At 33.2% G+C, this 25,689-nt stretch overlaps 1 long non-coding RNA gene and 1 pseudogene across 4 annotated transcripts; one reads left to right on the top strand and one right to left on the bottom strand.

The window, feature by feature from the left end:
• Nucleotides 1–9,079: 9,079 nt before the first annotated feature.
• Nucleotides 9,080–11,815, bottom strand: LOC136067660 (uncharacterized). 4 transcript variants are annotated; one of them, XR_010629089.1, is made up of 4 exons: nt 11,574–11,815; nt 10,988–11,057; nt 10,211–10,307; nt 9,080–9,677 (listed from the first exon to the last, which is right to left on the bottom strand). It is a non-coding gene; the product is annotated as an uncharacterized LOC136067660 (long non-coding RNA). The 4 variants fall into 4 exon arrangements; XR_010629088.1 differs by having other exon boundaries at nt 10,983–11,057; XR_010629086.1 differs by having other exon boundaries at nt 10,988–11,062.
• A 3,902-nt stretch (nt 11,816–15,717) lies between these two features.
• On the top strand, nt 15,718–24,815 carry LOC111994428 (thioredoxin reductase NTRC-like; annotated as a pseudogene).
• The last annotated feature ends 874 nt before the right edge of the window (nt 24,816–25,689 follow it).

Raw genomic sequence — 25,689 nt, forward strand, 5'->3', positions numbered from 1 at the left:
TCCATAATTCACTCTTTCCCTCCAAAAGTTCTACAATAATCAAGAACTTATTACATTCATTGAATTATTTCTCAACTTCATTCTTATAATAAATGAATATCTATAATGTCTCATCCTTGCATACTTAATAAGCACTCATAACAAACTCTTGTGTGTTTCAAAACATTAGACAACTTAAGCATATCAACTAAGGCATGTAACAAATACTTCAACCAAAGAAATATTACAAACATATATTGGGATTAAACACGTTAATATCCAATTAAGCTCACACATGCCCAAAAAAAAAAAAAATATATATATTATATATATATATGTACAATGTAATTAAATAAGGCTATATGTGCTCAAATACAACAATCATGTGTCCTTCATATCAGTACAAACAATTGAGCCTTAAACTTTATATATAAATACACCTTTGACCAAGGGGTGAACTGTATACTCTCTAACTTAGAGTGAAATCCCATAATTACAGCCGCACTAATGGAGTCCAAATCTTCTGTCCTACTCTTTCTGCTTCACTATATACTTCACAAATAAAAACATGCTACATGTCCATCTAATTTATTAATTGCTAAATTTATGCCTTCTGTTATTTCAATTTTCTAAAATAAATAAATAAATAACTCGTCATATTTAGAAAATTGAAATAATAAAAGGCATAAATTTAGCATTTAATAAATTAGATGGACATATGACATGTTTTTATTTGTGGAGTATATAGCGGAGCAGGAAGAGTGAGACAGAAGATTTGGACTCCCACTAATGTGCAATTGGTCTCATTTTTGGGCTTATATACACACATTTGAAATGATTAATAGTAGCTCTTTTAATGCTATTTTAATTATCAAATAGAGGATCACTTGATGAATTAGTAAAGGCTAACCAAAAACTAAAAAATGGCAGCCACGCTCAAAATTGAATGCAATTAAATGGATTAAATTTTTTTTTGCCTCCATCAAAATTTCCAATTTCTTTTATTCATCTAGCCCATACATCATTGCACATAAAAAGGGCAAAAACATCCTTTTGAACAAGCACCACCAAACGTGGTCATCGTTATAAAGTTTAAGGTTAGATATAAATATAAATAATTCATCTAACAAATAATCATTGAAATATCTCGTAAGCAAAGGCCAAATGAAAATAAGCATATCATCATTTATATAAACCAACATAGATGACAACTTGAAACAATTTTAAAGAATCGTATCTCTTAATTAAACTGTTAAATGCCAAAAATATATAAAATATTATTATCCTCAAAGATTTACAGCACAGTATCTATATCTCCAACCAAGATAATCTTTATTGATACATTCACAAACACAAGAGTCTTTAACATCTTAAGAATTACTAGCCAAGTTTAAGAAATAATTATAAATATATAGTTTCAACCGTTACTGTGCAAAAGAGAGTCAAGCCAACTATCACACCCAATTGCAGAAAAGAAGTACGCACAGTACAAACAAACTAATCAACAGCCTGAACAAAACCCAGCCAAGCAATAATTCAAGTTTCACAAATATCCTAATATAATATAATTTAATTAAACCCACCACTACTTTCAAGTATCAAATTAACTTTATCACATGCTTAGAAAATATGAAAAATATGACACAGAGCACACACAAGTAAATATGACAAAAGTCCTAATCTAATAAAATAATCAAGAAGGAAGATCAACAATAAAACAGTATATACAAACAAATTCTGCAATCAAACACGAAATTCAACGTTTTCAAATATTAAAGTTCACAGTTTTTAACAGATAGATATACATGACAACCGACAAACACAAACCCAGTTTTGCCAAAATTTTATGCAGGTTAAAACCAATTGCCGATAAAGTGTTTTTAACAATCACAAAAATCCTTTCACCGTGAATCACAAAAATAAATTAAAATATATTTTTAAAAATTGTTTTAGGACTGTTGGTTATATTTTAACAATTTACTTTTGCGGTAAAGTAAAAGGAACAAAATACATATTTAAGAATAAACAATAATACAAATAGATATGATAGGCAAAAACAATAAATAAATACTGAATATATAGAATGAATGATTCATATCAAGTTTTGTGTTTGACACAATCTCCTTAAAGATAAAATAATTTACAGCACGAAAACGAAATACACAAGGTCATGCTCTGCAAACTACTCAATGTCAATATCTCATTGGGAGAGTTTTAATAACTGCAGTGCACAAACTAACTGACTCAACAAATAAAATAATAAAATATTATTATTTGAACAAGTAAGCCCAGTCCACATATGCCAAAGGCTCAACCCAATGTCCAACTCATGAGTATATAAACTCATATATTATCTATTTCCTTTCCTATGTGAGACTCAGGATTTTTACCACTTTTAATAATATCTTCAAGTGAACATAGAAAACATCAATTTCTTATTCACTCTCTGCTATTTTTCCAACACATGCATGCATGCCGATCACAAATAAGTGAATGTATTACACAACTAGTTTGGGGAACAATCGACCGATAACAGATAAGTGAGAACTAGCTACCACATTCTTTGTCTTTGTATAGGTGGGACTCTGGCTTCATGCATGCATTATCATGCTGTCATAAACAGTGAAAGAACCACTTGCATGGTTGGTAATAAAAAGACAAGCACAAATTAAAAACAATAGAAGGAAAGAGAAGAAGATATATATTGTAGGAAAAATATAGATCAAACAAAAAAAAATGATCAAACGTCATATATACTTTACTTGTAAATTGAATTTTTATTTTTTTTTATTTTTATAGGAACTTATAAATTGAATTGGTAATGGATATAGGGAAANCAAAAAAAAAAAACCTTTTACATTTCCTTAGAATTATTTTTAAATTTTTTTATAAAACCTTTGACATACCACTAACCTAACCACTTCATGCATTAAAAAATTTAAGGCTCATTAATACTTCCGTTAATATATTATGGATATCTTAATTAATTGAGACCAAACTAGAGAAATGTCTTTCATATTTCCTTGAAAATTCAGATTAAAAAAAAAAAAACCCTTTGACATACCACTAACGTAACTACATCTATAACTATTTAAGTCATCCATGATATCTATTTCTTATTGATAACCACAAAATTTACAACTAGTAAGGGAACATACAAAGTAATAAAGAATAAATAAAGGAAGAAAAAAAGAAATGAAATCAAACTTCAATTAATAACCGTTATTTGAAAAATAAAAAGGTGGTCAAGAGGAGTAAGAAATAAAATAAAGATGGCTATACAGAGATCAGAGAACATTAAAAATTTTATAGTGCGATAAAATCAACAATTAAATATAATAATACAAAATTTAAACTTAAAATTAATCAAACTTTAACTAGGAAAATTATATATATATATATATAATCATAATCTTCATAACTTAAAAAAATTTAATGAATAGTTCTACTTCTTATTTAATGTCTATGTTATACAAATCATCAACCAATAAATATAAGATAATGGTACAAAATGTTATAGACAAGATTATGAAAAATATGATAAAACTATTATAAAAAAAAATAAAAAAAACAAAAAAAAACTCTTTATAAAGTCTAGGGTGTAAAGTAGTATTTTATTTAAAATATTATCACGCGTAACGCACAGGTCTACGACTAGTTGAGTTTAAAAAAAGACATTCTAATCACTTACTCTTGAGAAATTAAATTGTACAGACACGCAGCTCCTCAACTCAAATTGAAATTGAAATCGGGGGAAATGTCTTTTAACACCAGGGCACATGACACGCTCCATTAGAGACCACCTCAAACTGTCGTCGAAGTCTGCATTCCATTCTCCTCCGCCAGCGACCACCTCCAACCCCAACTCTCCTCTAAACGACTAGTCGTAGCTTTGAGCAAAGGTTAGTTTTCTTTTTTATTAGTGTATATTATAGTGACATGCCTGGACCAAATTGACTCATTTTTCACAGAATGAAGTACTAAATTTACTAAAAATAAATCTTAAGAACTAATTTGACAATTGAAGTAAAAGTCAAGAGACTAAAATTATAATTTTAGCATTTATTATTTTTTTTAAAAAAATCATTTGATTTTAGACATGTTTTTAAAATTTTTTATAGTAATATTTTATTTTTAAAACTTAAATTAAACATAAAATATGCCTATAAATGAGGATTTAATTATTTATTTAATTAATTACTGTATTTGTTATATCAATCTCGTCCTAATTTTTTAAGAGTTATGCTTCTTAGATAGTAACTTGTACTCTCTCTGATTTATTAATATGTGTGTGTTGGTGACTGATGATGGTGTTTTATCATGGTTCATGTACCAAAAGCTTCTGGAGCTTTTGGAGTCCAAGCTGAAGGAAGTGATTTTGAGGGAACCTACTCTACTTGTTTTGGTGGTTGGCGTTCCTAACATTGGCAAGTCTACTTTAATTAATTCAATCCTTCAAATGGCTTCATCTCGCTTTCCTGGTAAGTTGATACCATGTTTTTGTGAAATTATAATTAGATGTCATTGTCGTAAAATGGAACTGTGGTGAAGGTTATTAAATTTTATTGAACATTAACGTCTTTGGTTTTCTTTCATAGTGCAGGAGAAGATGAAGCGAGCCACAGTCGATTCATTGCCTGGTGTTACTCAATATATTGCTGGATACAAGGTCAACTGATTCTGACTTTTAAAGGAACTGAACTTCTAGTTTCATACTTAGCATTCAATAATTAAGTCCTCGTATTTGAGATTGGACCCTGATATGGATATTGTTGGTAGAAAGATGTTGTAGGTTTGGTTGTGAATTGTTTGATTGATCATTATCACTTAACGAATAGTTGATGTTGTTGCTTTTTTGATAAGTGAACTGATTGCAAAGAGTTTATTTATAATTTGTGATATATTATTTTACTACAGATAAAGTGAAGGGGATTACAATGACTTGTGTTATATTTACTGCGATGCCGTGGCCAATTTCAGCCATGTTCTTGGGGGTGGTGAAGAGCAAAGATAGTCAAATGTGGAGATGAATGAGTGCTCACTGCTCAGTGGTGAGAATGGTAAATATATCACAAGTCAGAAATAATTCCTTGCCATCAGTTTGCTTCTCACAAAAGCAACAACATCAAATATACGTTAAGTGATAATGGCCAATCAAACAATTCACAACCAAACCTACAATCTCGGGGTCCAATCTCAAATACCAAGTCTTAATAATTGAATGCTAACAAGTATGAAAAATAACATGAAGCTAGAAATTCAGTTTCTTTTTACTTTTCAAGGTATATAAACCACAAGATGTAGAATCTCCTGACTTTTAGTTCTATTGTCTAATTAGTCGTTATTAGCATTCAATTTTTGTCAATTGAGTACCTTACTTTGTCAAAATGAGTCAATCCAGCCCTTCTGTCCAAATCTTTTATACTGACTCGTTTTTACAAAGGGAGCGACTAAATTGAATTTTAAACATATATTTCCTCTAAAAAAAAAACAAAAAAAAAAAACAAAAACAAAAACAAAAACAAAAAGGACATGCGTGCAGAGTGAGTGAATGTCCGACACGGACACTTGTTGGACACGTTCGGAAGGTGTGGGTGTTTCTTAGTTAGTCAGAATAGTATTGACTAACTTACCTTGTGAACAGAACAGAAGTGTTGCTATGGGCATTAATAGCGATGCAGTCTTGTTTGTTAGTACTCTCTTTGTCTCTCCCAATAGCATCTTTTGTCACACCATTAAAGTTCAGGGCTTGGCCGCTTTGGGGGAATAATGATCACATTTGTTCATTTCAGTTCACAATTTGGTCTCCGCAAATTGATAGTCGGACTCGGAAGGGTTTGAAGCTAGCATAATTTTAAGGCGAAAATGCACTTTTCGTTCCTACATTTTGGGTCGATTTCTATTTTGGTCCCAAAATTAATTTCTTTGCAAATTTCATCCCTAAAATTTGAAAATCGTTTTTAAAATCGTCCTTCCCGTCAACCAACAGACGGAACCCTCCTATGTGGCAGACAGAAATCCACGTGTCAAGCCCACCTATTAAAATAATAATATGTTAACCTACGTGGCAAGCCCAGTCACCCTAAACTGCACATGCCCCTCACGTGAGGGACTTTTCAGCTTCCCGCGCTCCCAGTCCTCCCACGTGACCCCACGTGACCCCAGCTCTCCAACTACCTCAGTCATCCCACATTAAAATCCCCAAATTGCACTGAAAACCCTAAAATCCTCTCGTCGTCTTCCTCAGCTCGTTCCTGAAATCTCTGAATCTAACCCAGGACAACACTAACAGACACCCCTAAGACAACGAAATCCCTAGGAACAAAAATCAATTTCTCTATAGCAGTTTCAAGATTGTAGCACTGAGAATTGAAGAAAACGAGGGAGACTGTGATAAGGTTGGAGCTTCAATCCAAAACCTGCAGCAGTTTCAAGATTGTAGCAGTGGGTTTAAGCTCGAAAAGGTAGCTCTATCCACTTTATCTCTCTCTCTCTCTGTGCATGTATCTTTGTCACTCAGTCTCTTTCTGTATCTTTTGCACATTATATATGTCTCTCTCTAACTTTTTTGACACACTCAATATGCGTAGGGACCACTATTTAATTGGTTATTTATGACTTTATCACTATTTGCATGAAGATGTAGTTTACTAAGATGTAGCCTTTAGTGGTCTTCAGTGGTTTAATTAAATAATGTTGGTTTGGTTTTCTGAGTAGTTGATTATATAATGTTGATTAAATAATGTTGATTAAATAATGTTGACTATTTGGTTTGGTTTTCTGAGTAGTTGATTATATAATGTTGATTAAATAATGTTGACTGTTTGGTTTGGTTTGGTTTTAAATAATGTTGACTATATATCTCATGCATGCAGAATGGACGAGCTCTTTACTTTGTATGTGCATCATGGTGGGTATTTTGATGTAAATCCTCAGAAGTATGTGGGGGGTGAGGTGGGGGTAGTAGATGATTGTGATCCTGACAAGTGGTCTAAGGTAGAAATTGAGTCCATCTGTAGAGAGTTTGGGTATACACATGTGAGTAGGCTATGGTATAGAAGCCCTGAGTCCCCCCCCCCCCCCCCCCCCTCCCCAAAATAAAAATGAAAAAAGAAACCTTAGAAGTTACAACGCAGGATACAACATTTGCATCATAGACATTATCAAAGATGAAAGGACCAAGTTTGCCTTCCCTAAATAAAGTCAAAAACACTTTTGATACCATCAAACGAGCTTGTTAGGCCTTGTGAGGTATCTTAAATGCCTACTGTAGTGCTTCAAACTGCTTTTCTATAAGACCTTCCAAGTCACTCTCAGTTCTGTATTACCAATGAATTCTGACAGAGTTAAATACAAAGCACATTGAACTTCCGTCTAAGCTACAACAATAAGAACTAAAAATGACATAAAATAAAACAAGGTATTCAAAGGTCACATGGAGATCCATCTAAGCTACAACAATAAGAACTACAAATGGCATTTAACGTGCAAAAGAGCTAGACTTTATATATCTTAACATAACCATTTAAAATCATTTCAGAAAAGCTTTAGGTGTACAAGCATAAGCCTATTAGCAATCAAAATGAAATTTTATTCTTGATAATTATTTAAGAGTTTAAATTGAAAGATAAACCGTATTTTTCATACTTCATATTCATGCATTAAATCATCATTGATCAATCCTAATTCCAATTTTTTTTTAATCACCATTACCCAAAGATTGGGCACCTACCTTCTGCAAAAATTATAGAAAAAGGGGGTCATTTAGATGGATCCTATAGGATAAAAATACTCTCATAAGAGCTTACTCACAAACATTTGTCAGTTCTCCTATCTTTTATCACTACTCCCATTTATTCTTTTTAAAACCATTTCATTGAAATCAAAATATCCACATCAAGCAACACAATCTTACTCAATGATACTACCAAATGTGTGAATTTACACTTCCTCCATATATGGATTGTTTATAGGGTTACCTGTGAGTTTTCCCCATTTAATTCTTCTAAAACAATTACTATCTTTTTGCTTACCTTGGCATCATCTCAACCACCCTGAACATGCTTTTCTTGTTTGCTTATTTCTCTTTGTTAGGTTTTTAGACCCCTTAAAACACAACAATTGGATTAACCTAGTTTATTAGCCAAGTGATTAACTTAGTCAAATTATGCAAATCTAGGTTAACACAATCAAATAATCATATCAAGATATAAAGCAGCGGAAATATAAAAAACACAAAGATATGATCACCCAGGAAAACCAAACTGGTAAAAAACCTGGGGAGGATTTAACCTACCTATCCTCAAGGTAAACTTGAATTCACTATATGAAAGAATTGAAGTTCATACAAAAGGACTTACAAGCACTCACACTCGACTTCCTAATGCTACCCACCAGTAGAACTTACTGACACGACCACGTGCAAACTCCGAATCCACAGACTCCTTCTTTCTTGGATTCTCCAATCAAGTACAAGCACTCCTGCTTGTGTTTCTTTAAGCTCCAATGGCAGCAACTGAGTTGATCATCAAGGTGTTGATAATATCTCTACCTTGAAAACCCTAAGTTTATGTGAAGGAAAGCTCTTCAAGGATCTCACAAGAGATTCACACAAATCGCAAAATATGAGCAACAATACAACCAGAGCAACTCTCAAAATATGGCTAGGGTTTTGCCTTATATAACTAGGGCAAAAACATAAAACCCTAAACGTTTAATGAGATAGGGCTGAGTTGGAAATTCTATAGAAAAAACATTCTGGCCGACTTTCGATCGATCGAGTCTAGCCTTCGATCGATCGAGCCAGGCCAAAATGCACTAATACATCTGCAGCCTCTTGATTCCAACTTTACATGAATTACACAACTTTGAGCAATCCTAAACAAGACTAAACATATTGTTTTGATCATGGTTTGCCAACATTACACATTAGAGTTATAAATACATCAAATCCTAAGTCTTTAGAACCTAACACTCTCTACTAAATTATTTTCATTCACTAGTATTAACAAAAGAACATTACTGTTACAGAAAAAAAAAAAAAAAAATTTGACCAGTCTAGCATTTGCAAACATTTCTAAATTTACATGCTCCTTTTTTTTTTTTTTTTTTTTTTTTGCCTGGCCATAAAAACCTTCTTCATACACAAAGCTTAATAGAATAACTTTATGATGTCCTACATGAATGTCCATAACCAGTAAGCAAAATCTTTTATTGAAACTTAGGCTCACTGCAAATCATTCATGACCAGAAAATACGATATCAAAACTTAATCTTCATTCATGGCAAGAAAACTCTTTTTCACTTACTGTCCTAAAAACAAATTTCTGATTTGATCATTTGCCATCCATTCGGAAGAATGAAAATGGTGTCATACCTGTATAATAATTCTATGACCAAACTTCTCATAAAGCTCATTCGGTTCTATGTTGTTTCTAGAGCAATGTTTCTTTTGCCCATAGTTTGTCTCCTTTCAGATTTGTGATGTGACAAAATTTTAAGGTACTTTGGGTCATCCTGCATAAACTGATTAAATGAGAGCGATCCTATATTACCTCAATGTAGAACATATCAGAGTCAAATGGCGGCTTCCTTCTCTTTGGCTGCAGATCTTTAAGATTATACTCATGTTTTTCCTTATAATCATATCGAATCCCTTTCCAGCCACCTGTTGTTCCAGTGCTTACATTTTACAGACCCTTCATGTGCATTTAAAAGTTTGGTAAGCTTAGTTAGATAGAATAAGCAGTACAATGTGACAAAAGTAATTTCAAGTTGACTTGAACAACTCCCCCCAACCCCCCAAAAAAACCACATATACACAAAAATAAAAGAAAAAAGACTAATAAATTCCAAGACTCCAAGAATAATATTTTAGAAGCTGCAGCTTGGGCAACCTGCGTTGCTTGGAGGTCAACAAGAGGGTTTAAGTCTCATCCCTAACCGACACATCTTGAGGCATAAAACTTATAACAACATAACTGAAGATGAATCCAGTTGGGTTTGGTGCAACCAAATCAGCTCAGGTTGAGTGGTCTATGGCTTCTCTTAATAGTGAATGGAGTCACTTATTTTTGTCTGTTTACAACAGTGATCTTTCAAGCAAGATTAGCACATCTAAAACTAAAAAAGCATGCAGGTAGCTGTGTGTATATGTGTGTGCACATTCACATGTGTACTGTAAGAAATCTCATAATAAACTAAAGAGAAATTATTTGTAAGAGGATGATACCTGCAAGAGCCAGCTTCAGTTCTGTCTCTATGTTAGGGATACTTGGAACCAATACACCTGGAATGTCTAGGACATATATGCTAGGCTGATGTGCAATCTGCAGATTCACAATTCAATGTCAGCATTTAAACATACATTGATGTTGAAACAGAAGTTTTCAGTAGCAGATCAACATCAGAAGGAGAAAGGAAACAGTAGATAGAACAAACAAATTAAGACTTTAAAAAGAAAAGGAAAGAGGCAAATGCTTGATGATTTGGGCCGACCTTCAAAACATGTTTGAGTTATTTCTTAGAAACTTTTGATATTTAAACCAGATACATAAGCCTGATAGTATATTCCCCTATTCATATAAACCCACAGACACTTGCCAGCCTAAAAAGAAAATCGAAAGTATATAAAAAAAAAAGGATAAATAAATTAGTAAGACTGTGAGCAAAATAGGGGTTGAATGAATCAATATTAATAAAGCGAGAAATATAACACAACTCATTGTAACCCCTTCACTTTATCTGTGGTAAAATAATATACCACAAGTCAGAAATAACTTCCTTGCAATCAGTTTGCTTCTCATAAAAGCAACAACATCAACTATACGTTAAGTGACAATGGCCAATCAAACAATTCACAACCAAACCTACAATATCGGGGTCCAATCTCAAATACCAAGTCTTAATAATTGAATGTTAACAAGTATGAAAAATAACATGAAGCTAGAAATTCAGTTTCTTTTTACTTTTCAAGGTATAGAAACCACAAGATGCAGAATCACCTGACCTTGGACCCAGCAATTAATATCTTGAGTAATACTGGGTAATGGGCCGACTGTAGCTCGCTTCATCTTCTCCTGCACTATGAGAGATAACTACAGCTGTCATTGTTCAATAATTTAATAACCTTCACTACAGTTCCATTTAAAGACACTAATTGACACTGACACTACCATTGAAACAGACAAGAAAACACCATAATTCATGAAAAATTAGGACACGATTGACACAACAAATAATTAATTAAATGAATATTTTTAGAATTTAAAATGAAAATGCTAAAATTTAATTTAGTCGCTTGACTTTTAGTTCTATCGTCTAATTTGTCGTTACTAGCATTCAATTTTTGTCAATTGAGTACCTTACTTTGTCAAAAATGAGTCAATCCAGTCCTTCTGTCCAAATCTGTTATATTGACTCGTTTTTACAAAGGGAGCGACTAAATTGAATTTTAAACATATTTTTCCTCTCAACCAAAAAAACAAAAAGGACATGCGTGCAGAGTGAGTGAGTGTCCGACACGGACACTTGTCGGACACGTTTGGAAGGTGTCGGTATTTCTTAGCTAGTCAGAATAGTATTGACTAACTTACCTTGTAAACATATTAATAGCGATGCAGTCTTGTTTGTTAGTACTCTCTTCTCTTTGCCTCTCCCAATCCCATCTTTTATCACTCGCAAACTCTTATCACACTATCACAGTTCAGAGCTTGACCGCTTTGGGGGAATATTGATCACAATTGTTCAATTCAGCTCACAATTCTCTACATTCAGTCACTGCAAATTGATAGTTGGACTCGGAAAGGGTTTGAAGGGTAAAAAAATGCGAAAATGGGGGCTGTCCATGGACTTAATTGGGTTGGGCTGGGATTAAAAAAATAAGTAATTAAAATAAATACTAAATTGCAAATTATATCCCCAAATTTGTATTAATTTTTATTTTATCTACTAAACTTTCAAAATTTTGGTATGATCCCCAAATGTTATGTATCATTACGATTTGCTACCTTCCAAGTTCCAATGCCACATGCCTAATTGTCTGTTAAGCGTCAAATGTGTAGCCCAACCACACCCTCTATATTTTTTTTAATTTATTTTGATTAATTTAGTGCTTAATGGATAGGTAACCACAATACATTGGTAGAAGTGGGTAAATCCATACGATACAAAGCATTAAGAGAGTAGATCAAATTTTGAAATTGATCCAAATTATCTAGAGCCAATTTAGATTTAGACTAAGCAAAATAAAGTAAAAACCCAATTTGACTTCTTCGCCTTGAGAAATATTCACTCATGATAATTCTAAAAATTAACTTAATTTAACCCATAGAGATTGAGTTGAGTTGTCTTAAGAGATTCTTGGAGTACATAAATGGTTATGGTTTGTGTGGTGAAAATCACTATAGAAATATTCCAAAGGTTCTTGAACTACTGTAGTAGAAAGGCAAGTGGGTCGTTTATAGAAGTTGAGTAAAGGGTTTAGACTTCAAAGTTTTTGTGAGTCCTAACTATTTGTAGCTATTCTTTTATATTAAATTTTATAAGTTTTTTCATCCCAAAAAAAAAATATATATATATATATATATATATGAGTTTGTTTGTGTACTCGGAGTGGTATTTACTTTTAAGAGGATTTTCACTAGTTTTTTTACTTTGTTACTAATTTTTGTGTTGCACTTTATTGTTTTTATATTTTATAATTTGTTATAACACTAAATTGTGGTGAAATATAATTATATTGTTATCACCTAACTAAGGTAATTAGATAATTAATTAATAATTTTATTGTGTATTTATCAAATTGCCATCTTTTGTTTGTAGTCCAACTGATTACTGAGTGAGGTTTTATTAGTTTGGTACGTTATAAACGTTTAAAAATTCTAATTGTTAATTATATTGCTCTTGTTCGTAAAAAGGTAGGTGCTCCAGATTTGGAGGACTATACACATCCCCTAAAATAAATAAATAAATAAATGCTTCAAATGTTACTCAACCCAATTTAACATCCCAGGTAACTGGATGGATTAAAATACCAACAAAGCTCGACCACATTTTTGCACCCCAAAAGACAGCCCACATTTTCCTCAAAAACAAAGCAAAGCCCTACGTGAAATGGAGAGGATCCGGATCCCTACAAAACCCAGCCCACAACGAAAAAGCCTTTTTTTTAAACCCCCACCGCTCAAACTCACTCCGACTCTCACCGTCTCATATATACAAGACCAAATAGAACGAAAAGACCGGTCTGGACCGAAATAGACCGAAATGGACCGAACGGTCTCCCACTCACAGACACACTTCCGTCTCTCTCACTCACAGTCACAGCAAGAAGAGCAAAATTTCTTGTTCCCTATATTGCATGCATTTCATATTTTATATATATATATATATATATGTAAATTTGTAATTCGATTATCTACCACAAAGCCATTGTTAAAAATGGCTACACATCCTCTTCCATTTATGTCCTTATTAATTAGTCTATATGTTATGCCGTGTATAGGCTATCAATCCTCACTCCTTCGTTATTTAGGCTGTGTTTGTTTCGTGTAAAACGTTTTTCAGAAAATACATATTTTTCGAAAATGCTATTTTTCGGAAAAGAAAAATATTTTTAAGTGTTTGGTTAAATTATGAAAATTATTGTGGAAAATATTTTCATGTGTTTGGATGTATTCTAAAAATGCTATTTTCCGGAAATTTTTTCACATTTTCTCAGCATCCAAACAAATTTTATTACAAAAAATTTCAACATCACACCCAATTCAACAACAAATTCCGGCAACAAAAACACAACACAACAACAACAACAAATTCCAGCAACAACAATCAGTTCATCCAAAAAAAAAACAACAACAACAACAACAACACAACGCAAATTCCGGCAACAATCCTTGCGGTCAAGCCACTGGGTTCGATCGAATTGTTGTGGTGCGACTCGCTTGGTCTCGCCGGCCACTGGGTTCGATCGGATCGTTGCGGTGCAACTCGCTTGGTCTTGCTGGCGCGGTGCGACTCGTGGGTCTCGCGGTGCGACTCACTGGGTCTCGCCGGCGCGGTGCGACTCGTGGGTCTGGACCGGAGCTTGGAGGTCGTCGGACTGGACCGGAGCTTGGAGCTTGGAGCTTGGAGCTTCCTCGTCGGTATGATCCTTACCTTAAGCTATCGGTCTGGACCGGTCTGGGTCTCGCCGGCGCGGTGCGACTCGTGGGTCTGGACCGGAGCTTGGAGGTCGTCGGACTGGACCGGAGCTTGGAGCTTGGAGCTTGGAGCTTCCTCGTCGGTATGATCCTTACCTTAAGCTATCGGTCTGGACCGGATCAGAGCTTGTGTGGACCGGAGCTTGGAGCTTGGAGCTTAGAGCTTGGAGACTCGCTGCTGAGTGCGTGTGAGAGAGCTTGGAGAGTTGCTGTGTGAGCTGTGTGAGAGAGAGTTGTTGTGTGAGAGAGCTTGGAGAGTTAAGAGAGCTTGGAGAGTTGCTGTGTGAGAGAGCTCTCTTTTCCGGAAATTGGTTTAAGGGAAAATAAAAGGTGAAATGGTTTTCCGCATGAGGAGGGGTTATTTTCGGTCAAGGCTGTAATTATTTTCCGTTGACTCAATTTTCCTAAGCAGCCAAACACCCAAATTTTACGGAAATTGTTTTCCGGAAGTAGTTTGAAGTCAAAACAAACACAGCCTTAAAGAAATCTTGTTGGTTTTTTTTTTTTTGCTCATGTGTATTATATCTCAGGTTAAGCGTCACATATTTTGCATAATATGCTCCTCGTGTTCATTTACTTGTATGTAGATCACCAACTAAAGGCTTCCAAAGCAATGCAAGATATAAGGTGAGTTTTGGTGGGCCTTCCTTAATGTTGTTCTTTTGAAGCTATCATTGCATATATACCTTCTTCATAAGACACTCATGATAAATCATTTTACATTGCTTATAATGAATGTAAAATTTGTTGCCACAACAATATTATAAATTTATGTCCTATTAATTTACTCATCAAATAAGCGAAAATGTCATAACCTGTTAATGGAACATCTGACTGAAGTTTTTGTTTGTGCTACTCAGTCTCATTATCAGTTTGCGTCTCATACCATATATAAAGCGTAGTGAAACTTCTCAGTATCTGAAAGATTGTCTTCCTCCTTTTTCTAGCTTCCTAGTTATTTATCTATTAATTTATAGTTTGTTTTGATGTAAATCTATCCTTGTTCCTTTATCCTTTTTTTTCCCCTGCCACATGCTCCGTAGTAATTTCATGGGACCTTCCAGTTGAATCTATCTGTATTGTTTTCATTTAGTGCCATGTATGTTTTCGCTCTACTGTGTTGTAATTTTTTGTATTTTGCATAATTGGCTTCTAATAGATGAGGACACGCACTTTTATGATAGTGTCTAGTTGTAAATGAAGTATACCATGTGCTTTCCTCTTCACTGCTGTTGTTTGATGATGTGAAAATTGCTGTCAGGCTTTTGTAGATTTTTGATAATTGTCTTGGGATGAAGGAACTCAAATTTTTGCTACTACGATCTTTTTGAAGCATTCCTCTATTTTTTTCCTTATGCTCTAAAATATAATATATATTTTTTTAACACAAAACCCCGTCTTAATTATTATTTTTCCTTTTGTGAGCAAATAGATTGATGGTGAAGTGATCATAGGTTCAATCTTGTATTGATGCACGAGTTGGCCTATCAGGGGTGGGGGAAAGAAGAGGGCACACAAATTTCCCACATCCTCATAGATGCCACTAGGGATATTGATGGAACCATTTGGTCCAGCGACAAAGATTAGAAGCATAGGCTGCTTGATCTGGATGGTACATGGGTTTGGAACTGTTGAAAAAATGATTAAATAAATAATTTCCTATCAGCTTGAGCATTTGAGACAGGAGTTAGTTTATTATGGTATTAGAGTAGGTGATTTTGAGTTCAAACCTTGTGTCTATTCTACCTCTTTTTTTGAGAAAAAATAGAATTCACGTGTTGGACTCCACTTATTTAGGGGGAGCTTGGGCCTATACATGAGTGGAAGTATTAAAATAATTATTAAATAATTAAACTAACTCATTTCCTAGTAGTTTAAAGTTTTTGGATATGTGGTTTATCAGATACATACGACCCGTATAGTTGGAATTTGATGAGTTAATTTAAAATGCAGGTTCCTATGGATTTATAATAAAGTTATTGATATTTAAAATCATCTCTGAATTCATATTTTCTCTAGATATTGGGAAAACTTGTTTTATATGGATTTTGGAAAATTTGACATGCTTGTTGTTTACATTTAGGTCTTGATGAATTGGGCCTTGCATGTCTCCCGACTCCCGAGAAGCCCACTTTAGTGATTTTCATATTATTGTGTTCTAATTTCTAAAGCCTTTTGTTTACCTTAATATCATTATTCATCTTTCCCTTCTTCTTCCTTTATTTTGTCTCTTCATCTTTCACTCTCTTATTTTTTCATCTCCCCACTATCCTCAACTTTAATATCATTATTCATCTTTTTCTCTTCATCTTTCTTTATTGTCTCTTCATATTCACATCATCTTATTATAAATTTGTCATTCTCTCTTCCATTCTTTGCATAATTTTCCCTCACAAAAGGTTCTCTCACTCTCTCTCTCCCTCTCTCTCTCTCAATATTTTTTGGAGTATTTTTTTTTCCTGCATCTCTACTTTAAGTTAATAAATTTTTGTGTTCTTTATAACTCTATTTTGGGTTGATGCGATCTAGTTTTGTATTTTAAGTTTTTTTGTGCTGTTTGATTGTTATATGTTATCCTATTGCATTATAAAAAATTAAAGATAATATATATGAATATAATATATATTATTCTATTACATAACATGATTTGGGCAATTTGATGTTTATTATTATTATTATTTTTACATTTTTTTTTCTTTTCATCTTATTTTATTCAATATTTAAACTCAGCCACATCCTCCATATAATTAAATTATTTATATTTTCTTATTTTTTATTTTAAAAAATTAAACATATAATATTTTATTTAAATTCAAATAAATAAAATTGTATTCATTTTTTTAACATTTACACTTTCTCCAACCTTTCTTATTCCCTTTACATTTTTATCTCCCTACTACCCTCTATCTTAATATCACTCCTCATCTTTCCCTTCGTCTTTTTTATTATTTTACTCATTTTATTTCTTCTTATTATCATCCTTTTAGTAGAAATTTGACATTCTCTCTTCCATTATATGCATAATTTTTCCTCACAAGAAATTTTATTTCTCTTTCAATTTTTTGGTGGATTTTTTTTTTTTTTAAGCATCTCTACTTTAGGTTGATAAATTTTTGTGCTTTTTAGAACTCCACTTTAGGTTGCTACGATTTAATTGTGTTTTAAGTTGGTTTTTTTTTTTTTTTTGGTTCACTTTGATTGTTAAATTTTATTATTTTTATATATTTAATTTTGACTTTTTTTTCTTCTCATATTATTTTATTCAACATATTGCATTATAAAAAATGATAACACTAATTAGCCACTATCATTATGGACTAGTAGTTTATGGTTTTACGTATATAAAGAAATGGAATATATAGAGTTTATATTTATATATGTAAACATTCACACTAAGTAAATTATATATATATATATATAAAGGTTTAAGAAAAAGTATGTATGGTTTTTATTAACTTAAAAGATAAAGAAAAACCAACTGTTAATAAATAATAACTAAAACAATAATATTATTATGTGCAACGTATGGGTCTGCAACTAGTATTATTAATATTGCACTTAGCAGATGGTAGTGCATTGTAACGTGTAGGAAGGTAGTCTTGCTTATAACAACATTTCTTACACAATCTTTAGTGTGATGCCCAGCATAGAAGTGATAAAACTTTCATATTTTTACCTCAATTACCTAATAATTTCTATTATTTAAATTTTCTAGTGAGAGCCACTTCAAAGAATGTTAAATCTCATTTATGCCATTGTTTAAACCTTGTGTCTTTATGGGACTTGCAATGACCCTCTGCCTTGACTTTAATTATAGGCCACTGTCAATTTCTTGGTAGTGGCTAAAAAGTCAGTTTGTGGTAGTCTTTTTTGGCTGCCTTTTCGCTGGTGAATTATGTAGTAATGAACAACTTGTATGTGAGTTTTCAACTTCCTGAATGTTTGCTTAACAGGTTGATTATCGCGAATGTTTCAGAGTGTACAACAATCCAAATATCACCGTGCACTTTAATACAGAGACCATGGATATTGTTAGCAATACAAAAGGCCAGATGTCTGGAATTTTACTTCAAAATCTGCGGCCAAGTTGGATGGCCAAGTTGAGCTCGACTGATCTGGGTACGTGTTAGTCGAAGAAGGTACTGCAAAAACTTCAGTTGAAGGTTTATTTGCTGCTGGAGATGTGCAGGTAATCCTCTCCAGAGTTAGCTTTTTTATTTCTTCAGTTTTCAATTAGTCCTGGACCTGTCAAGATTTATTGTGTCGGCCCAGATACCTTACCCAAGACTCTGGTCCAAATGTTGCAACAATTCAACTAGTGGTCATCTTATTGGTTCAGAAATTGTATTGATTATATATGTAATGACAGAGCTTGTGCCTATTAATTATTGCTTGTTGGATTTATGAAGAATTGGGATACATCCAAGGAAATTCTGATAACTAGTTGGGGAAAATCTTGTATGAATGGAAGTGATGCATGTTACAATCTTTGTCATCTAATCAGTTTCTTGGCATGTCCCGTTTAAACAGGAAAGAGATAGTGCAAGGAATTAGGTTTTAGCCTTCTGTTACATTTGTATTGGAAGCTGTGAATCTTCACAATGGCAAGAAAAACCTCTCTATTAATATTTCTGAACAACAGAAATAATTGAATTTTATAGCTAAGCTGTAATCACATCTGCTTATCAAGTTCAATCACATTGATATTTGGCTTTATAAGTCCAATTTCATCTTGTGAATTTGATATTACCCTATGTTTGTGAATCCTTGTCATAGTGGACAATCTTGTAATTCGAATTCTTGTTATCTTAATAGGACCATGAATGGAGGCAAGCTGTAACTGCTGCTGGATCTGGATGCGTTGCTGCTTTATCAGTTGAGAGATATCTTGTGAGCAAAGATCTCCTTATTGAGTTTCACCAGGTATTTGATGAAGTTCAAATTCATCTGTTCTACTTGTCTATAGACTCTAGAGATAAGAGTACCTTAACATGTGCTTATCCCCATGCATTGGAAAACTGTTGTTAACATGACTCTGGTAGAGAACTTATCAAAAAAAAAAGTTCTGGTAGATAAGGGAATTTTGATTGCTAAAATACACAGACAGAGCTGAACATAGGATGTGCAATTAATTATTTTGTGTTAAGAGAATTTGGTGCACATAGTTTTTGTTAGCTTAATCCTTATACAACTTTTGTTGGGACAAATATTGGTTAACCCAGTGGTCAAGTCAATGCATTATCTTTCTTAAAGGTGGTCAATTGGTTTAACTTAACCATAGGCATATTTTAGTTAATGGTTGTATAGTAAAATGATGTCGCGGAAGCCTGAAGAGAAACACACACGATGCTCTCTTGATGGAACAGAAACTAAACTGTTAGTTTCTGATAGTAAACCTCGAATCCACGAGGGGTTTCCCTGAATCCACAAGGAGATAAAACTGGAATCCACCAGAAGAAAATTTGACAAAAGTCTGTGTTTATTGATAATAGTCTAATTTTCCTCTGACGGCTACAAAACATATAAATACTAAGGAAAAACGTTTAAAACCCTAATTCGCGCTAATTAAGCGATTAGGGGACAAAATTACCGAATTTTACCAAAAATGGCAAAATTGAGTTAACTGCAGAATCATAAACTACTGACCTTAAGGGTCGTCCCAAAACAGACGGGACCTTATTCTGACTTTTAAACTAAAAGTTATTAAGGAAAAACAAATATTACTATAAATAGCAAAAACGCTGTTATCGGGGCCTTAATGAAGGAATTCGCCTAAATTTTGGCGACATTCATAGTAATGAATCTGGATCAGAACGTCGTTTCCCTTCAACCTGCCAAATTTCATACAATTCCGATACTGTTACCCCGATGCCCCCTACTGGCACCCCCCTTTGATCTTGCGTTGTGACTTCCTGCGCCCCTGCTGTTCAAGGAAGGCATGTGCTGTCTGTTCTACATCATAAAAATATCAAGTTATCGCAGCAAACCCCGAGACTTTATTACAGCCAGTGAAGCCATGGAGAGCAAAAGAAGTCTGCAGACCACCTAAATGTAGCAATGAGTAAAATCTCCTTGTGCTTTTGGATCCATGCCCATATTAACTACAAAGAGTGCTAAACTATTAGCATGAGTAGAAATTGTCATGGTTTAGAAGTTGCAGTCTCATGTACAAAGTTGCCAATCACTATGCATACTATGAAGCTACAAAGGTTGTACCTGTTAACCATCACTGTAATGTGAAATTGGCACAAGGAAGAGCAATAGAGCGGACCAACTATCTTTTAGATCATGTATTGACCAATAAACCTTGTAAAATACATGGTAGGGTATTATGCATCTATAATCAAGATGGTGGATGGGTCTCTCTTCCAAATACTAATGGCTTATTCAAAAAGAAAGGAAAATGTTTGCTTATTTACAGAGCAAGATTTCAGATCCTTTTGGTTAAATTTGGCTCGTTTCATACTCGACTAGTCCATGGAAGGTTTATCTCTTATTATATTTTAATTGGTAAGTACACATTGACGTGGGACAAAACAAATCCATTACACAAATAAAATTGAATGGACAGAAAAATAAAAAAATAGATAACCTAGGAGTCAACACCATTGGAAGATTCCAAGAGAAATTTTATTAATCAATCAAATTGTAAATTGTCTCCATAGGAGGACAATTCTATGTTTATATAGACTATAGACTAGTAGGACTAAACCTTAATTTTAACTGACTTAGGAAAACACTAGTTCTAATTTAATCGGGAAATCCCAATTATTGAATCACAAAAATGCCCTTGATTCTAGGAATTAAATAATTAACTAGTAACCTAATTAACTATGAAGATCTAAAATAAAATCCAATTGACTTCCAAAATTAAAATAAATTTCTTTGCACTTACCACATCAAAAATATACCTATTTTGAACCCATGACCTCATCTCTCATCTTTCATCCCATTCTTGTTGGATGAGGAAGTGCCATTTGGCTAGAGCTCATTGGCTCCTAGGAAGTTCAGAATGAATCAAGTAATTTTGGTTTAAAGGTTCTACGTGTTGACCAGGGATGTTGATAAATTTTGAGCAAATTAATCCTGCGAACTCTATTCAAGTGTGTCGTCACTTTATATTTTGAGCATATAACATAGTCTGTTATAAAACTAGTCCTCGTGAATTTTCTTCTGACAGCCTCAAACTGAAGAGGTTAAGAAGGAACTTACTGATAGGGATGTCCAAGCAGGCTTTGACATTACACGTACAAAGCATAAGAGCCAGGTACAAGTTATTCCCAAAATGCTTGCTTGAATGTGAACTTTTATGTTAATTGAAATCTCATGTCAATGAAGCTTTTCCATTTTTGGTTTTTCTGTATAAGTTGGCTCAGTGCTTACATTTTTCCCTCTCTTTCTTCAGTATGAAAGTCCAAGGCTTATATGTGTACTATATACCGCACCAACCTGTGCTCCATGCAGGACTTTGAAGCCAATTCCTAGTAAGGTACACTGTTTGAAACTTGTTCTGCTTTTGCATAATAGTTCAACATCAATGCTAGCTTAAGCTAATTTGTTGTGGTTAATGATATCTCAGTTATGATACACATGATAGGAACCCATTCTAGCCATGTGAAATTTTGGTAAAAGAAATTCATTATGTTATATAAAATCTTGACATGTATGCAGCATGTGTTTTTTTGATAGGTAACATTATGCAGCATGTTGCAGATGAAAATCTGTTAATAAAAGAGGAGATGGTAATTTAAAGAAAATTTGCGTGTTTCATATGTTGGGCATAATACAAATTAAATTCTGATCCTAGTGAGTCCGATAAAGTGCCTTAGGATAAATGACAGACATATGGAAAAATAATGTGCCTTTCACTTAGAGCTTGCACAACATGAAAGGACAGTTGCAAAATATATCTATGTTATTTTTTCTTCTAGCATGGTTGACTCTAGGGGGTAGCACAATCAGTTGGGAACTGCATCTCATAAAGCGGAGGTCACTGATTTGAATATTACTTCCTTAGGGCCATAGTCATTCATCCCAAAAAAAAACATTTATGGTTGAGTTTGAATATTTTATAGGAATTAAAAAAAAAATTTTAAGTTGTGAAAATTTATATATAAGATATATATAAATATAAAATATCCCTTCCTTAGGGCCAAAGTCATTCGTCTAAAAAAAACACATTTATGGTTGAGTATGAATATTTATAGGAATTTAAAAAAAAAAAAATTAATTGTGAAAATTAAAATATATACACACACATATATGTTGCGGTTAAGTTACACCTAGTGTAATTCTTTCTTATTATTATACCTCTTAATAACTTTGCATCGAGTTCATATTTTGAAAATTCTAATGTTGGATTACGCATTCTCTTTGTTTTTAACATGCCAAATTTGTCAAATGGATGTTGGTTACTATCCAATCCAAAAACTCATCTTATATTTATAATTTTTTAAAGTACAAAGAACTTTGAACTATAAACATTTTAAACATGAGATAGTTTTTGATCTCTGGTCACTTTGATATTTTGCATGCATGAAATGTGAAAAGAGAAAATGTAATTGAGCGATGGATTTGTCAAAAAACTAATCCAATACAAAGTTTGAAAGTGGTGTAATATTGACAAAAGTTACACTAGGTGTAACTTGCATGAGACTGAACTTGTGATCTCATCCTTCATCCCCTTTTTTAAGCAGGGAGGAGATGCCAATTGATCTAGGATCATTATACCAACTGATGTTTTTGTTTTCAGAAGATAGAAACATATTTTTGTCTTTTTGAACTGAAGTTTTCGTTAATATATAGTTTCAGAACGCAAGTTTGACTGGGGTCTATATTGTGGATAACAATATATATTTTAATAGAGCTTTTCACTGTTCGCATGCCACCCAAGATTATCAAACAACCAGTGTGACTGAAAGCAAAGTTCCATGTTACTCTTGGTTCTTTGTTAATACATTATTTTGCCATGACCTAAGAACAAATATATATATATGGGGAAATATAAATGACCCCAGGGACTAAGGCTTTTTTGTTTGTTTTTTGTTGTTTTATATATATATGTATGGGAAATGTGTTGCAGTGCTTTTGGAATGAAATTTGGTCGTTTCTGATATTAACTTGGGTAACCAAAAGACAGAAAAATACTAATTATGGAGCTGTGGTGGGTGTTAGTTTAATAAGTAAAAGCATGAGCCTAAGGCAGTAGCATTAGTATAATAGGTTTCATCATGTATGGAGTTTTGGCTTTATAGATGGAAGATGAAGTCCCAAGTACGTGTAAATATGACATGTCTTGATTTTCTGCATTGAATGCCACATATTTTCCACCAGAAAAACAAGCCATTTTATAATCCTTAATGAATAAGATGACATCTCCAAAAATTTCTTACATCAGAACATAGTGAACTGCAGTACCAATATCCCTAATGGCCAATGTATCACTTCGAACCTTTCCACTATTGCAATTGGTCCATACTTAACTGTGGATTGTGAGTGGAAGTTGCATCTTGTAAGTGATTCACATATTCTGATTAAATTGCATAGAATATGTTATAGCCAAGTCAACTCAAGACCAGATATAGAGTATTACTGGGAAGAAGTTACCAACGTTGTGTGAAGAGAATAAACGAGCAATGCTTCTCATGCGTGATGGAAACTTTACTTTATGTTTCACGATTAATGATTCATGCTTTATATTGTTGAATGATTTTCTAAGAATATGTCAAACTTATACATAAACTTCTGGTGGCAGGTGATAGACGAATTTGATCAGAATGTATATTTTGTTGAAATTGATATTGAGGAAGATCCAGAAATAGCAGAAGCAGCTGGAATTATGGGTACACCATGTGTGCAGTTTTTAAAAAATAAGGAAATGCTGAGGTTGGTTATATATTGTCCTTTCATTTGTCCCACTGCATGTGTTTTCTTGGATTTTTATTTTTTTCCTGCCCTCTCAGACTTAATTCTTGCTATCCAGTTATGTTTTTCTAAGTAAGTCTTCTTATTTGATTGGTCCAACTAAATATTGAAATTCATCAGATCTCCTGTTTTCTTCTTTTTCTTCGTGGGACTATGACTGACAAACTCATTGTGTTAACCAATTTTTGTCATTACATGGAGGTGTTTCATTTGGCAAAATTTTGCATATTGATGTGAAATGTTATGATATTGATACACAGCACAAAAGTGGTTCTATTTCTTGTGTTTTAGTGGTTGAGTGATTTTGACTTTGGAAAGCTTTCTTTTCAATTTATGGAGAGGGAATTGGGGAAATTATCATCTTGTATCGACTCTCTGAGAATGTCTTTTGGATGAATCTAGTCCCTATTTACTTGGTTTGTGGTTCTCGGCTGCCACTTACTGTTTCTATTCTGGTTATGCAGGACTATGTCAGGGTGAAAATGAAGAGAGAGTACAAAGAATTTGTTGAAGAAAATAAATGAGAGAATTTCAAATTGGGTGATGCTCTCATTTCGTGATCCAATTTTGTTCCTTCTAAAGAATCTAGTTGAATAATGCCTTCAATTTTTTCAGTGATGTCTCATATTGATCAACTACACTGTAAATTATACAAGCAGAGCAACCAATGCATTGGTTACGGGTTTTGAATATCTTTCTTTTGAATTTCAATGATTTTGTAAATTGGATTTAGCTTTGAATTTTGTAAGCATGTGGATGTAGGCAGGAGTTTTATGGCCACAACAAAATCTTACAACATTTTATCAAGATGTGAGATGTCAATCCACCATAGGTCAAAATAAAATGTAAAAAAAAAAATAATTATAATGGAACTCACTGGAGCTCAAAACGAGGATGTTGTAAAAATGTTGATAGATTTTATTGTCCCTTGACTTTCTCTATAAAAATAGTCTTACACTAGTGTAGTGAGATGCAATTTTTTGTTTGTGCAGTCTGAAACATACTATCAATTGCAATAGAGTAGAAGATTGATGATAAATCATTCTCTACTAGAGAAATTTCTTTGTAATTATTTTTTTGCTCATTTTTCACTTCCCTTGTAACATTAACATTACTAGCCAAAAAAAGAAGAAAAGAAAAAAGAAATCGATAAAATATCCTTAATTGAAAGGAGAGAAATACTCAAATTAGTTAAAATTGCTAGGGAAAGGAAGAGTAGATAGAGTAGTTGGTTGTTTCATTGTAGGCTCTGCTACAAGCCCCTTAATGGAAGTTATCTTATTGGAGCAAGCTCATTTTGTAGGTAGGGAAAGGAAGAGAAAGGAAAAGACATGGAAAAGAAATTGATAAGATGTGTGTGTGTGTATATATATATATATATTTTAATATGATAGAATTTTAGTATATGGTGTCTGCTAAATGATGGTTGTCTTTTATTATCAAGCCAAGGCACAAAAAATGGTTTATTCAAAGACGAGATTTTACCAGTTGAGCTAACTGAAAATCATTGATAAAATATTCTTTACTTTATTTGATAAGTTGACATTTTCTTTTTAAATACTCATTTACTTATTTATTTTTGATC

This window comes from Quercus suber, unplaced genomic scaffold (genome assembly GCF_002906115.3).
Source record: "Quercus suber isolate HL8 unplaced genomic scaffold, Cork oak 2.0 scaffold_81, whole genome shotgun sequence".
Classification (NCBI taxonomy): domain Eukaryota; kingdom Viridiplantae; phylum Streptophyta; class Magnoliopsida; order Fagales; family Fagaceae; genus Quercus; species Quercus suber.